Source organism: Canis aureus, chromosome 10 (genome assembly GCF_053574225.1).
Source record: "Canis aureus isolate CA01 chromosome 10, VMU_Caureus_v.1.0, whole genome shotgun sequence".
NCBI classification, from domain to species: domain Eukaryota; kingdom Metazoa; phylum Chordata; class Mammalia; order Carnivora; family Canidae; genus Canis; species Canis aureus.
Genome location: NC_135620.1, coordinates 52473107 through 52489445, shown reverse-complemented (window position 1 = coordinate 52489445; position 16339 = coordinate 52473107). Strand labels below are relative to the sequence as shown.

The window sequence follows — 16339 nt, the reverse complement described above, 5'->3', positions numbered from 1 at the left end:
CCAGTAAAACAGAAACTATGTTATTTATTTATTAAAATATTTTGGATGCCTGGGTGGCTCAGTGGTTAAGCGTCTGCCTTCAGCTCAGGGTGTGATCTCGGCCTCCTGGGATTGAGTCCCACATTAGGCTCCCTTTGGGGAGCCTGCTTCTCCCTCTGCCTGTGTCTCTGCCCCTCTCTCTGTCTCTCATGAATAAATAAATAAAATCTTTGAAAAAAAGATTTTTATTTCTTTGAGAGCTAGTGAGAGTGCCTACAAGCAGGGGGAGGAGCAGACTCTGCTGAGCAGGGAGCCCTATGTGGGCTTGATTCTGAGATCATGGGGGACCCTGAGATCATGACCTGAGTGAAGGCAGCCACTTAACTGACAGAGTGACCTAGGTGCCCTTATTTCATTTTTTAAAGTTTTTATTTTTATTTATTTTGTAATCCCAACATGGGGCTTTAATTTACAACCCTGAAATCAAGAGTCTCGTGTTGTACAGACTTGAGCCAGCCAGGTATCCCAAGAGAAACTAAGTTTCTCTATTCTATTTATTTATGACAAGTGAGGCCTATGCCTAATGTGGGTTTCAAACTCAGGACCACAAGATCAAGAGTAGCATATTCCTCTGACTAAGCCAGCCAGGCACCCCAAGTTACTCTTACTATAACTTAGTCATATTTTTTTTTTTGGTCAACCTTTTTTTTTTTTTTTTTTTTTCCTTTAAGTTTTATCTATTTGAGTTGGAGAGAGAGCATGAGCAAGGGAGAGGGGCTTAGGGAGAGGGAGAAGCAGATGCTCTGCGGAGCAGGGAGTCTGATTCTACTCAGAGCTCAATCCCAGGACCCTGAGATCATGACCTGAGCCCAAGGCAGATGCTTAACTAACTGAGCCACCCAGGCATCCCTGGGTCAGTTTTTCTTTTTCTTTTTTTTCCTTTTCTCTTCTTTCTCTTCCTTTCTTCCCCTTTTCCTTCTTTTCCTTTTTCCTCCTTTCTTTCCTTCTTTCCTGGGTCGATTGATTTTCTTTTCTTTTTTTTTTTAATTTTTATTTATTTATGATAGTCACAGAGAGAGAGAGAGAGGCAGAGACACAGGCAGAGGGAGAAGCAGGCTCCATGCACCGGGAGCCCGATGTGGGATTCGATCCCGGGTCTCCAGGATCGCGCCCTGGGCCAAAGACAGGCGCTAAACTGCTGCGCCACCCAGGGATCCCTTTTCTTTTCTTTTCTTTTTTCTTTTCTTTTCTTTTCTTTTCTTTTCTTTTCTTTTCTTTTCTTTTCTTTTCTTTTCTTTTCTTTTCTTTTCTTTTTTCTCTCTTTCTCTCTCTCTTTTAAGATTATTTATTTATTTATTTATTTATTTATTCATGAAAGAGGCAGAGACACAGGCAGAGGGAGAAGCAGGCTCTATGCAGGGAGCCCGATGTGGGACTGAATCCCGGGTCTCCAGGATCACGCCCTGGGCCGAAGGCAGGTGCTAAACCGCTGAGCCACCCAGGGATCCCCCCCCCTCTTTCTTTTTAATGTTTTATTTACTTATTCATGAGAGATAGAGAGGCAGAGATGTAGGCAGAGGAAGAAGCAGGCTGCATTTGGGGAGCCTGATGCCGGACTCCGTCCCAGGACCATGGGATCATGACCTGAGCCAAAGGCAGATGCTCAACCACTGAGCCAACCACAGGTGCCCCCCCGGGTCAGCTTTTTATAGTAACTTGTTGAATGTCTCAGTTTTTTTCCATTTAGGGTCTCATTTCCTGGCATATTGATTATTTGGTGAAACACTTCTTTGAGTTGTTGGAAACCAGAGGACCTCTTAAATTCTTAGCTTTGGTACTTCAGTTTATTTATTTATAATTTTTATTTTTTATTTATTTTTTTCTTCAGTTTATTTAGTATCTTTTTTTTTTTTTTTTTTAAAGATTTTATTTATTTATGAGAGAGAGAGGCAGAGACACAGGCAGAGGGAGAAGCAGGCTCTATGCAGGGAGCCCGACTTGGGACTCGATCCCGGGTCTCCAGGATCACGCCCTGGGCTGAAGGCAGGTGCTAAAACCGCTGAGCCACCCGGGCTGCTCTCTTTTTTATTTTTTAAGATTTTATTTATTCATTCATGACAGAGAAAGTGTGCGTGTGCGCGAGGGAGAGACAGAGGCAGAGGGAGAAGCAGGCTCTGTGCAGGGACCCTGATGTGGGACTGGATCCCGAGTCTCCAGGATCACACCCTGGGCTGAAGGCGTCGCTAAACCGCTGGGCCACTGGGGCTGCCTATTTAGTATCTTTAATTCTTTGTGATTGGGAGTGCTAAGGTGATGTTGGGAAAATACCTTCTGTATATTACAGAATAGTTCAGGTGGTGATTACAAGAATAAAAATCTTGTTAGTTAATATAGGCCTTTTACTACAGAAGTTTTTTTTAAAGACAGGTTAAGGTATTTTTTTTTTTTTTTAATTTTTATTTATTTATGATAGTCACAGAGAGAGAGAGAGAGAGAGGCAGAGACACAGGCAGAGGGAGAAGCAGGCTCCATGCACCGGGAGCCCGACGTGGGATTCGATCCTGGGTCTCCAGGATCACGCCCTGGGCCAAAGGCAGGCGCCAAACCGCTGCGCCACCCAGGGTTCCCCAGGTTAAGCTATTTAATTGTTCTAATGCTTATCTCCTTTACCAGAAGATCCCAGCTGTATTGGGATATACCTAGTGTATCATGAACCAGTTTATATACTGTGACAGCCTAGCCATCTGTGGAACAAAGAAACAACCAGTGTCATAGCGGATTTTATTGAAGTGTATTTGGTCTGCAGTGATAGTTGTATAGTCGGTAAATACTAAAAATCATATAATTTTTTACACTTAAAAAGGGTGAACATTATGGTATTTGCTATTCCTCAGTAAAGTTATTTAAATTGTTTGAATAGGCAGTATTTTGAAATTAAATGGCAGAAACAAAAGTCTATGAACATTAATACTATAGTCACTAGTTTTTATGGTAGCTATTAGGATGTAGACTAAGCATTTGAAGTACATTTTTTGTTTGGTGCTCCTTATAGGCTTGAGAAGAGTAAAGTGTTTGGTCAAGGTTACCTAATCTAGTAATTTGTAGAATGCAGGTCTGTGTGACTGCCAAACCTTTGTTCTTGGCTGCCCCTCCCCACCCCCAACCTGTCCCCTTAATCATAATACTGTACTACTTTACCTGTCTGAAATACTGCTGTCTGGGAATATAGCCAAGTGCTAGATAAGTCAAACAATGCCCACATTTGTGGTACATAAGCTTTGGGTTTTGCACTGCATGGAAAATGAAGGGATGGAGATCCAGGTGGAGCCCTTACACTCCAGTGATTGGTTCCACTAGGTCCCATTTTACTTTTATTTATTTTCATCTATTTATCTAATTAATTAAGCTCTATGCCCAAGCGTGGGGCTTGAACTTACAACCCAGGAGTTACATACTCTACTGACTGAGCCAGCCAGGCATCCTGCTTCTATTTTAAATTTTTTTTTTTTAAATTTTTATTTATTGGGATCCCTGGGTGGCGCAGCGGTTTGGCGCCTGCCTTTGGCCCAGGGCGCGATCCTGGAGACCCGGGATCGAATCCCACGTCAGGCTCCCGGTGCATGGAGCCTGCTTCTCCCTCTGCCTATGTCTCTGCCTCTCTCTCTCTGTGTGACTATCATAAAAAAAAAAAAAAAAAAAAAAAAAAAAAAATTATTTATTTATGATAGTCACAGAGAGAGAGAGAGAGAGAGAGAGAGAGGCAGAGGGAGAAGCAGGCTCCATGCACCGGGAGCCTGACGTGGGATTCGATCCCGGGTCTCCAGGATCGCGCCCTGGGCCAAAGGCAGGCGCCAAACCGCTGCGCCACCCAGGGATCCCCTGCTTCTATTTTATATGTTGGGGTTTAGTTAGACATTTAGTTGGATTAGATTTCTGTGGTTTAAAAGAAATGCTGCCTTTGCTTTAGTTTTTCATTCTGATTTTACTAGCTGGTTTAGTCGGCATGGTGAGCTGATCTCTAAGCCCTCTGCCAATTTAGGTGCTTTCTAAGAGGAGGTCAGGCACATAGCACTGAGAAGTGGAAATTGATAGCACACTGTGAGAACAGAGTCAGAAGAAAGCTATAAAATTACGTGAAAATTACACTTAAGAACTCAAACTGCTGTTAGGCTCTTTAGTATATTGTTAAGTGACCCTAAAATGCTATGGAGTTGTGGACATCAAGTAGAGAGTAATTGCTGTTTATATTAAGGGACAGAAAATAAAAAAATGGGGTTATATTCAGTATGCTGTTGAAAAAAACATGCCTGTGGAAGGTGGAGACAAAAAAGTAGGTGCAGTTTGGGAGAATGGCAAGGCCAATTTGACAAAGTATAGGAATCACAAAGGAGTAAAGAGCTTGTATTTTACTAAGGAGTTGATTTGTAAACAGAAGATTATGGATTTTAGCAGTATTCTAGAAGATTAAACAGGCTACTTTGGAATCAGTTTCACAGTTAAGATAGTTCAGACAAGCAAAAAAGGGCATGAAGTTTTTGTGAACCAGAGAGGAGGCAATTATTGATATTATTATTGATAAAGGTACCTTATAACTGCTGGGTTATGTATGTGACCCTGACATAGCAAAAGTCATACTGGACAAGGGCTACATAACTTATTCCTAAAGACAAGGATGGTATGGTGTCTGCGAAGTCAAGGGAATAAAATTATGAAATGTGTTGAATGCCAGAGACAAGTGAAAGAATGAGAATAGAAAAAATATTTTGAAAAAAAAATTAAAAAAGATTTTGACATGTGGAGGTCAGTGACCTGGGGAATAGCATTTTTCCTGTTTGTATGAGATGGTGAGGGACACCAAACTAAAAGTTTTTTTTTTTGTTTTTAATATTTTATTTATATATTCATGAGAGACAGAGACAGACAGGCAGAGGGAGAAACAGGCTCCATGCAGGGTGCCTGATGTGGGACTCGATCTCAGGACTGCAGGATCACGCCCTGGGCTGAAGGCAGGTGCTAAACTGCTGAGCCACCCAGGGATCTAAAAGGGAATTGTTTAGTGAGGAAGTGGAGGCAGTGAGTGTATTCTTCTTGAGATATACAGCTGAAGTAGTCATTGCTTACAAGATAGAACATGCAGTTTCCCAGAGTGCTTGGAAAATTATTTTGTAAGCCTTTGTTTTTAGATTAATGTGGTTGTAGGGAATGGTTGAGCAGGTTTTTAAACACATACTTGAGAGAAGGGAAAGGATAGGGAATATTTTCTCAATAGTAGTGGTAGATTTCCTTATTAAGGAATCTGGTATTTGAATGAAAACTGAGCCTGGTGTATAAGTGACAGATGTATTAACATTGGAATGGATTTCATGACTATGTTTTGATAGATACATTCTTTAGGTAACTGACATTTTTAAAGTTGCTTTTGGCATGAGTGAAATGGTAATAAAGTTCTCACTAGAATAAATACTTTTTTTTTTAAACAACTCAGATTATATTCTGGATTCATGAGGAAGGTTGGAGAACTGTAATGAAAAACTGTGGGTCTGAAGTGCTTAAAAATCAGTATATTTTTGGTTTACGGTAATAGCTAGAGATGTTATAGCTGTCTTACCATAGTTTTATGGATATACTGAAGGCACCTGGGTGTCTCAGTGGTTGAGTATTTGCCTTTGGCTCAGGTCGTGATCCTAGGGTCCTGGGATCAGCACCATTATTGGGCTCCCTGTAGGGATCCTGCTTCTTCCTCTGCCTATTGTTTCTGCCTTTTTCTGTGTCTTTCATGAATAAATAAATAAAATTGTTAAAAATAATGGGTATATTGAAATTTTATAAATCAGTTGTGAAATATTCGTGTATAACAAGTATCAAATGTTTAAATGGTTTATGCAGAGGTGTGAAAAATGAGAATAACTTGAAATAGTTTTGCTTATCTATGGTAAGAATTGGAGATTTGTAAAGTTTTGTCTGTAGTGAAAGTATGGTTGGGATGTAATCATTTTAAGCAGTAAATCTAATTTACTATATGCGAATGGTTAGCAGAGATGCCACTTTATCTGAAGCCAAAACAATAAATTAAGGTGAGCTATGAACTGAAACTTTCAAGTAATTATAAGTTGAACTAGGTAACATTTTTGAGTGTTGATACATATGGGATATTTCTTGAAGTTCTTGTCACACCTTGGAATTTGGAGGTTTTATCTGCATTAACCGTTGTTACTGCTTTTCTGTGCTTGAAAATAAGAAATAAGTTAAACTGACAGTTTAGGTAATGTTTTGGCTTAGAGTATCAAGAATAAAAGGTTCTTGATTTTTGTGACTGGTTGTAGTAATATGACTTGACTGAAAGAAATATTTGCTTTATTGAATTTGTATCCCCAAGGATGGTGAGGTCAGTTAGCCTATGGTTTGGCATTTTTCTTCCCCTTTCTGTCTTAGGAAGAGGAAATAAGCCAAAAGAAGGCAACTACCCTGCATACCCTTTACCTTGGAAGGCTTTGGGACAGAGCCACTAATGAGAAATTAATCTTGCTCTGGATGTGGAGCTGGAGGGTTGGGGTGGAATGAGAGTGAGGATGTGAAGACAAAAAAATTTATAAAAACACATCTATCTTGGGCCTCCCGGCTGGTTCATTTGGTAGAGCATGTAAGTTCAAACCCCACATGAAGCCTCCAAAAAACAAAAACATGTCTGTCTTTATTACAGACGAAGACTATTGTTGATATTAAGTCTATCCTGTTCTAATGACTCTTGAGACTTCACTTGATTCTCTCCAGAGAGGATAGGTGGGACTAGTGCAGCTGAACATGGTTGGGAAAGAGCTACATTAAAGTAGGGTTAGGGGGAATTTGAGATGGGAACATTCACTTGGCAATTTATTACCATTTTTTGTTAATACTCAGGAAATAGGGCCCTCTTCTTTTTTTCCTCTTTCTTCCTTCTCGATAAAATGCATGCTGACATAAGTGGATGCTAGCTATTGGGTAAAGTTATTTCTTTTAATCACTCAAGCAATTTTCTTTCTTTTCTTTTCTTTTTTTTTTTATTTATGATAGTCACAGAGAGAGAGAGAGAGAGAGGCAGAGACACAGGCAGAGGGAGAAGCAGGCTCCATGCAGGGAGCCCGACGTGGGATTCGATCCCGGGTCTCCAGGATCGCGCCCTGGACCAAAGGCAGGCGCCAAACCGCTGCGCCACTCAGGGATCCCTCAAGCAATTTTCGAAGTCATTATGCAATGTGCTAAAGAGTTTTGAAGGCTTAAGCTACTCTATATAGGGCAGTCCCGGTGGCACAGCGGTTTAGTGCTGCCTGCAGCCCGGGGTGTGATCCTGGAGACCCGGGATCAAGTCCCACATCAGGCTCCTTGCATGGAGCCTGCTTCTGTCTCTCCCTGTGTCTCTGCCTGTGTCTCTCTCTGTGTGTCTTTCATGAATAAATAAATAAAATCTTAAAAAAAAAAAAGCTACTCTATATAAATAGAGTTGGTGGAAAGCCCCCCACCCCCGGATGAGTGTTAGAAATAATGCAGATTTATTTACTATTTTTTTTTTTTTTTTTATTTATGATAGTCACAGAGAGAGAGAGAGGCAGAGGGAGAAGCAGGCTCCATGCACCGGGAGCCCGACGTGGGATTCGATCCCGGGTCTCCAGGATCATGCCCTGGGCCAAAGGCAGGCGCCAAACCGCTGTGCCACCCAGGGATCCCTATTTACTATTTTTAATATTTTATTCATGAGAGACACAGAGGGAGAGCCAGGCTCCCTGTAGGGAGCCCAATGTGGGACTTGATCCCAGGACCCCAGGATCACCCCTTGAGCCAAAGGCAGACACTCAACTGCTGAGCCACCCAGGCGTCTTGAGAGAGAATGAATCTTAAGTAGACTCCATGCTCTGTGTGGAACCCCACATGGGCCTCAATCTCACGACCCTGTAATCATGACCTGAGCGAAAATTGAGAGTCGAATGCTTAACTGAGCCACCCAGGCGCCCCAGTGCAGATAATTTAAAAATAAATGACAATTTGAAACATTGCGTTGTCCTTGGGTTCAGAAACTATTTTTGGAAGAAAACAAAAAAAGAAACTATTTTTTTTTAAGATTTATTTATTTATTCATTCAGAGAGAGTTAAGAGAGAGGCAGAGACACAGGCAGAGAGAGAAGCAGGCTCCATGCAGGAAGCCCGATGTGGGACTCGATCCTGGGTCTCCAGGATCACACCCCGGGCTGCAGGCAGCGCTAAACCACTGCGCCACTGGGGCTGCCCAAGAAGAAACTATTTTTGAAAAGTAGCCATGCTATGCTGCCTGGAAGTCATGCAGATATGTAAATAGTGCCACATTAGAGAAAGGCCAATGATTGACTTATTTAGGAAAGCAAGTTCCTTTGTATGTCCTGGAGTTAGAATAGATTCAGGCTGGGGCACCTGGCTGGCTCAGTCAGTAGAGCATACGACTCTTGATCTTGGGTCATGAGTTTGAGCCTAATGTTGAGCGTAGAATTTACTTAAAAAAAATAAAAATAAAAAAAAAATGAAAAAAGACTGATTTCCTACATTGCTCATCACATGGTTACAATAACTGATGTAGAATCAAAAGTAGTTAAATCATGTTTGTATTTTTCAAGAAGGGAAATATGTGTTGCATTTAGAAGGCATTTGTATTAGGAAGGGTTGGAACCAAAACCATCTTGGCCCTTAAAGAGTTTTCTTTTTATTTTATGTTTTTGCTCATGAGAGACACCGGCAGAGATTTAGGCAGAGGGAGAAGCAGGCTCCCAGTGGGGAGCCTGATATGGGACTTGATCCCAGGACCCTGGATTACAATGTGAGCCAAAGGAAGATGCTCAACCACTGAGCCACCCAGGTGTCCCAAGAGTTTTCTTTCATAGTTCCATAATACCAGATTGTGCAGGTGAACAGGGTAATTGAGATGCTATAATTACATTATTGTCTTTTACATAGTAGTATATCAATGTTGTGTGATAAAAGCATGATACAACCTTTTTTTTTTTTTTAAGATTTTATTTATTCGAGAGAGAGAGAGAGAGAGAGAGAGAGGCACAGACACAGGCAGAGGGAGAAGCAGGCTCCATGCAGGGAGCCCGACATGGGACTTGATTCCGGCTCTCCAGGATCACGCCCTGGACCGAAGCGGCACTAAACCGCTGAGCCACCCGCGCTGCCACCCACGCTGCCCGATACAACCTTTTCTAGTGGATGACAGTGATGCAAAACAAATAGAAAACACTTAAAGGATACTCCCTAAATGAACTAGATTTAACATTTTTTTCTTTTTTTCTTTAAGATTTTACTTATTCATGAGAGAGGCAGAGACACAGGCAGAGTGGAAGCAGGCTCCATGCAGGAAGCCCTATTCGGGACTCAATCCCAGGACCCCAGGATCATACCCTGGGCCAAAGGCAGGCACTAAACCACTGAGCCACCCAGGAATTCCCCAGATTTAATAGTTTTTAAAAAGTTTTTATTATTTTTTTATTATTTTTTATAGTTTGTTTATTATTTATTTATTTATTTATTTATTTATTTATTTATTTATTTATGATAGTCATACAGAGAGAGAGAGAGAGAGAGAGAGAGAGAGGCAGAGACATAGGCAGAGGGAGAAGCAGGCTCCATGCACCGGGAGCCCGATGTGGGATTCAATCCCGGATCTCCAGGATCGCGCTCTGGGCCAAAGGCAGGCGCCAAACCGCTGCGCCACCCAGGGATCCCTAGTTTTTTTTTGTTTTTTGTTTTTTTTTTTTTTAAGATTTTTTAATTTATTTACTCTTGAGAGACAGAGAGAGTGAGAGAGAGGCAGAGACACAGGCAGAAGGAAAAGTAGACTCCATGCTGGGAGCCTGATGTGGGACTCAATCCCGGGACTCCAGAATCATGCCCTGGGCCAAAGGCAGGTGCTAAACCACTTAGCTACCCAGGGATTCCCCCTAAAAAGAGTTTTTAAAACATTTTTTCACTCATTAGAGAGTGCATGTGCATGGTGGGGAAGGGCAGAGAGATTCTCCACCCAGCGTAGGGTCCCCGTGCAGGGTTCAGTCTACACCCACTATGGGGCTTCAGTCTACCACGCCAGATCGAGTCAGATGCTCCACCGACTCAGCCAGCCAGGCACACCAGAACTTTGTTCCTTTTACTACTTGAATAATATTCTGTTGTATGGATATACCTCACTTTGTTTATCCATTTGTCAGTTGATGGACATTTGGGTTTCTACTTTTTGTCATAATGCTGCTACGAACGTTCGTGTGCACATTTCTGGGCAAACGTTTTCAATTCCCTTGGGTATATACCTAGAAGTGGAATTGCTTGGTCATATGGTAATTCTTTGTTCAACTTTCTAGGAACTACTGGGAAAACTTTATTTTTTAATATATATATATTTTTTTAATTTTTATTTATTTATGATAGTCACAGAGAGAGAGAGAGAGGTAGAGACACAGGCAGAGGGAGAAGCAGGCTCCATGCACCGGGAGCCCGATGTGGGATTCGATCCCGGGTCTCCAAGATCGCGCCCCGGGCCAAAGGCAGGCACCAAACCGCTGCGCCACCCAGGGATCCCTATTTTTTAATTTTTTAAAAGATTTTATTTATTTTTTATTTATTTTTTATTCTTTTTTTATGATAGTCACAGAGAGAGAGAGAGAGAGCGAGAGAGGCAGAGACACAGGCAGAGGGAGAAGCAGGCTCCATGCACTGGGAGCCCGACGTGGGATTCGATCCCGGGTCTCCAGGATCGCGCCCTGGGCCAAAGGCAGGCGCCAAACCGCTGCGCCACCCAGGGATCCCTAAAAGATTTTATTATTTATGAGAGACACACAGAGGCAGAGACATAGGCAGAGGGAGAAACAGGATCCATGCAGGGAGCCCTATGTGGGACTTGATCTGGGACTTCAGGATCATGCCCTGAGTGGAAGGCAGACGCTAAACTGCTGAGCCACCCAGGCGTCCCCGTGGGAGAACTTTAAAAAAAGACCATTGATAGCTGGGTCCTATTCTGAACAGCTCTGATTTTAATAGAACCTGCTCTGATTTTAATAGAACCTGGTTTCATTGTTTATTTATTTTATTTATTTATTTTAAATTTATTTTTATTTTTATTTGTATTTATTTTGGTTTCATTTTTTAGAAGTTGCCCAAGTGATTGAGCTGTGCAGTCAGGGGTGGTGATGGATAGTGATCTACTGTTCCGAGATTCTTTTTTTTTTTTTTTTTTTTTAAGATTTTATTTATTTAATCATGACAGAGAGAGGCAGAGACACAGGCAGAGGGAGAAGCAGGCTCCATGCAGGGATCCTGATGTGGGACTCGATCCCGGGTCTCCAGGATCACACCCCGGGCTGAAGGTGGCGCCAAACTGCTGAACCATCAGGGCTGCCCTGTTCCGAGATTCTTAAACTTTCTTTGATAATTAGAAATGCTGATGCTTCTCGAGATATTCCTGTTAACATTTAGGCATGGGTAGAATGGCGTATTTAGCTACTAAGGATGCTGACAAACCTGGGTTGAGACTTTCTAGTATTTCATGGACTAGCGGCTTTTTTGGATTTCTTAACTTTTTTTTTTTTTTTCCCCTTCCTAACTTGTTTTGACATTTTATTGGTTTCTAAGGCCCACTGTGCAACTACAGGATTAGAACATGGCAGGAGATAATACCATCCAATAATTCTATGTTGTTAGAGCCTTGTGAGGAGCTTGGAAGATTTCAAAAGTGGAAATTGAAAACAGAAAGCAGATTGTAGCTGTGCCATTGTGTATATGGGTGAGGTACAAATTTGGGTGGGGTGGGGGGAAGACCAGAGAATAATCCATAAGAAGGTAAACAGAATCTAAATAGAGCAAGAAAAAAGTGAGTTTGTATGTGTCTGTGTTCAGTAAGAATTACTACTGAATTCATGAGGAAGGCATTAATATTTTGTTCTGGTAAAGGGATGATTTATAGAAATTCTATTTAATCTGGTTATAGTTTTTTTTTAAAGATTTTATTTATTCATTCATTCATTCATTCATTCATTCATTCATTCATGAGAGACAGAGGCAGAGACGGAGACAGAGGGAGAAATAGGCTCTTGCAGGGAGCCCAATGTGGGACTTGATCCCCGGACCATGGGATCATGCTGAGCCAAAGGCAGATGCTCAACCACTTAGTCACCTAGGTGTCCCTGTAGTTGGTCTTATAATTAAAATTTATTTTTACTTTATAAAATAGACCCTTTACTCTCTTGGCTGTGGAGTAGTAGCCCTCTAAAGGAAGGTATCATCTTGACATTTGGGGGGGTGCTTGTTTGAATGTAATGTAAATTAAGAGTATAGGATTTTTTTTAAGAGTATAGTATATTTATAACCTGATAGGTCTTGTGAAATCTTATGTAGCATAGTCCCTTCCTCCCTTTTTGGGAGGAGAGAGAAAGGGCTATTAAAAGAAGGGGTTAAGACTGATCATGAATAATGAGTTTTCAAGAGATAGCAATAAGGTAGCTGCTGAGCTGGGGTTCTGGGTGAAAAACAGGGTTCAGAGCCAAGAATTTAGCAGTGTAGGAATAGGACAGATACATACTTTTTCCTCCTTGACCTTAGGTAACCTGAAAGAGGAAATATGACTTAACAAATAATTTCTGATGTCCTGTAGTTGTTCAGAGTTCACAAGTATTTATCTTTTTCATGGGCAGATTATATGCACAGAACAGCAGAGCATATTGTGCTCCTCTGTCAGTGAAGCTTGGGTGTAGGGGAGTAAACCTTGTTCACCAGCTGCTTGAGGCTTGACCCTGCCCTCAGCAGCTGTGGAGAATAAAAGTATTAGCTTGGTCAGCTCCTGGCATGCAGGGCACAAGCAGTTTAGTTGCATGGAGTTGGGTCTCATACTAGAGTTTTTTGGCACCCTAGCCTGCTTTATGGTCTCTTGGATTGGGGATGTAGAGTTCCTCTTGTTGACTGCTCTGGGCCTCCCAAATCCGTTGAAATTCTTTTTTTTTTTAAGATTTTATTTTTATTTTTTTTAAGATTTATTTATTTATTCATGAGAGACAGATAGAGGCAGAGACATAGGCAGAGGGAGAAGCAGGCTCTTCTCAGGAGCCCAATTTGGGACTTGATCCCAGATCCTGGGATCACGACCGAAGCTGAAGGCAGCTGCCCAACCGCTGAGCCACCCAGACGTCCCTCTTTTTTATTAAATTAAATTTAATTATTAATTTTTTAAAAAAGATTTCATTTATTTATTCATGAGAGACACACACAGAGAGTGAGGTAGAGACACAGGTAGAGGGAGAAGCAGGCTCCATAAAGGGAGCCCGATGTGGGACTCGATCCCAGGATCCCAGGACCATGCCCTGGGCTGAAGGCAAGCGTTAAACCGCTGAGCCACCCAGGGATCCCCACAATGGGTATTTTCTTAATACGAAAAGCAAGAACACAAATTTTAAGTTAAATAGAAATAATGAAACAGAACTGATAATAAAAACTAACAGTATAGGGGGATCCCTGGGTGGCGCAGCGGTTTGGCGCCTGCCTTTGGCCCAGGGCGCGATCCTGGAGACCCGGGATCGAATCCCACGTCGGGCTCCCTGCATGGAGCCTGCTTCTCCCTCTGTCTGTGTCTCTGCCTCTCTCTCTCTCTGTGACTATGATGAATAAATAAATAAAATCTTTAAAAAAAAAAAACAAAAAAACAAAAAACTAACAGTATAGAGCTAAGGGAGCACCTGTGGGTATCTGAAAGGTGGTGGAGATAGTTGAGATTCTGACCCAGAACCAGATCCATCATATCAAGTATGAGCTATGTAGGTGATGTTGACACTAGTTTTGTTCTCTTTTTCTTCTTTCAATTTTATTTATTTATTCATGAGAGACACACACAGAGAGGGAGGCAGAGACCCAGGCAGAGGGAGAAGCAGGCTCCATGCAGGGAGCCTGATGTGGGACTCGATCCCGGGACTCCAGGATCACGCCCTGGGCTGAAGGCAGGTGCTAAACTGCTGAGCCACCCAGGGATCCCCTAGTTACGTACTTCAAAGAAGAGGAAGCTAAGTAGAGTCTTGTATATCTACAATTGAACCACTGGTTTTGCAGCAAAGTGTAGTGACTGTGGAGCCAGATGACCTGGGATTGAATCTTGGCTTTACCCCTGGCTAGCTGCGAATCTGTATATCTCACCTTCCTGTCTATAAAATGCAAGTAATTAGTACGTACCTGAGTGTTGTTGGGAAGGTTAATGACTTAATTCTGTGTATATAAAGGTCTTCAATAGTATCTGGCACATAGTAAACAGTAAGTGTTTCCTGCTGTTACTATTTTACTTAAGAGTTTAGGCTTTTGTGAAATGAGTGACTGAGTCAAATCTTTAATGTACGTGAAGGACCCCTGTTCCTCCCTAAGATAGTCCCAACACCACTGATTTCAGGAGTGAGTGAAGAGTATCTCTGAGCATTCTTGATGGAGACTTGCTTCTTGAACATAAATTGTATAGTCTGTTTTTAGTAGTTGAGCTCTTAGCTGACTAATTCATGTTGTCTGAGATAATTACATTCTCTTTGAAAAAGAGACATTCATTTTTGCTGTTTCTGGAATGTAGATTTTTTTTTTTAATGCAGTAGATGAGATACCTCATTGTGTGAGCCTCCTGGTTTTAGAGCTATCTTCCAGTGCTGACACTTGGTAATACTAGCTTAAATAAAGTGATAAGACCACTTTGGTGGTTGGGCTTTCAGCAAAATCTTCATAGTTCTCAGCATGTGTTGAAAAAATGTTCTGGGGGAGAAAAAAAGAAAAAATGCTTCGGTAAAAGTGCAAGTGGCTGTTGTTAACTATTTTCAGTTTATTCTAAACTCTAGAGTCACTTGAAAATGCCAGTTTCACTGAAGTAATCTTATCTTTAAAAAAGTCCTTGAAAAAAATAGCAGTTAATAAAACATTTTCTAAAAATAGCCCTTTTAAAGAGAAAGTCTGTAGTTTAATCAAGTTAGTTTATTCTCCTGGCTTACTTTCCTTATATAACAAGTAATTTAGACTATTCCTGCACTTGAGATAAAGCTTTATATGGTATTTTGCTGATAGTGTTTTTAGAGGTCAAAAAATGTAGCGCTTCTTACCTGCTATTAATCTATCCTATCTTTAATTTACTCTGGATGAGGCTAGGTAAATATGAGTTTTAAAATTTGGTTGAATAGATTGAAATAACCTGGTGTTTCCTTCACTTCAAGAACCTGAGATATTTATGTTTGAATTTCTACTGTATTATTTTTAGAATCTTTTGCTCTTGTCTGTTTCTATTCTAAGAATTCTCTTGGAACCTGTTTGAGGGTAGTAGTTCTTGTGGGTGGAGAGTGATAGAGGGGATGGAACACAAGTGTAAACTGGATTCCTTTGGTCTGGCAACTGGGCGCTTATTGCCGAAGCATTTCTATTTACTACACATAACTCTGTGTCCAGAAGAAAGGACATAGAATTTCCCTGTGTGACAGTATGTTAAAGTTGTAGCTTTTTATAGTTTAGCTTCCTTGCCTTATTAATTTTAACAATTTGTTGATGGTAACAGTTTTTTTTTTTTTTTTTTTTTTTTTTTTTTTTTTTTAAAGATTTTATTTATTTATGATAGTCACAGAGAGAGAGAGAGAGAGAGGCAGAGACACAGGCAGAGGGAGAAGCAGGCTCCATGCACCGGGAGCCTGACGTGGGATTCGATCCTGCGTCTCCAGGATCGCGCCCTGGGCCAAAGGCAGGCGCCAAACCGCTGCGCCACCCAGGGATCCCTGATGGTAACAGTTTTTAAGGGTGTTGATAATTATTTTGATAACTTAGCTGTTACTTTGATTTGTGAATTCACGGTCTTCAGAAGTTTTATATAGAATTAATATAAGAACATTTGTTGAATTATAACATCTATTAAGGTATTTTCTGGCCTCTGTTTTTCTTTTTTCTTCAAAAATTTCGAGGAAGAGTGAGTGAACGAGAGAGAGAGAGAGAGAGAGAGAGAGAGAGCGCGCGAGCATTAGCAGGGGGGAGGTGCAGAGGTGGTGGGAGAACCAGATTCTCCTGCTGAGCTAGGGGCCTAACTCAGGGCTCAGTCCCAGGACCCTGGGATCATGACCTGAGCAGAAGGCAGATGCCCAACCCACTGAGTCAGAGCCACCAGGTGCCCCTGGCTCTGTTTTTCCGTAGGATGTCAGTAGCTTTTTTTTTTTTTTTTTTAACCTTATGCTTGCTCTGTAAACTCTCAGTATCATCTTTGGAGTTTTCTTGCTGGATATCTTAAGCATTAAGTAAGATTTTTAAAATTAGTATTTTTAAAGATTTTAAAAAGTAAATTAAACCCACTGTGGGGCTTGAACTTGTGACCCTGAGATTGAGA

The 16339-nt window shown here is 41.4% G+C and overlaps 1 protein-coding gene across 4 annotated transcripts in view; it reads left to right on the top strand.

Moving 5' to 3' along the window:
* The window catches only part of UBAP2 (ubiquitin associated protein 2), a 123036-nt gene that overhangs the window by 12196 nt on the left and 94501 nt on the right, over window positions 1–16339 (top strand). The window contains exon 1 of one of the 4 annotated variants that reach the window (XM_077912305.1): window positions 15313–15451. The exons of the other annotated variants lie outside the window; for them this stretch is intronic. The gene's annotated coding sequence lies outside the window, so the exon portion shown is untranslated. Of the gene's footprint in view, window positions 1–15312; window positions 15452–16339 lie in introns of those variants that run through there. 4 annotated transcript variants of the gene reach the window in all.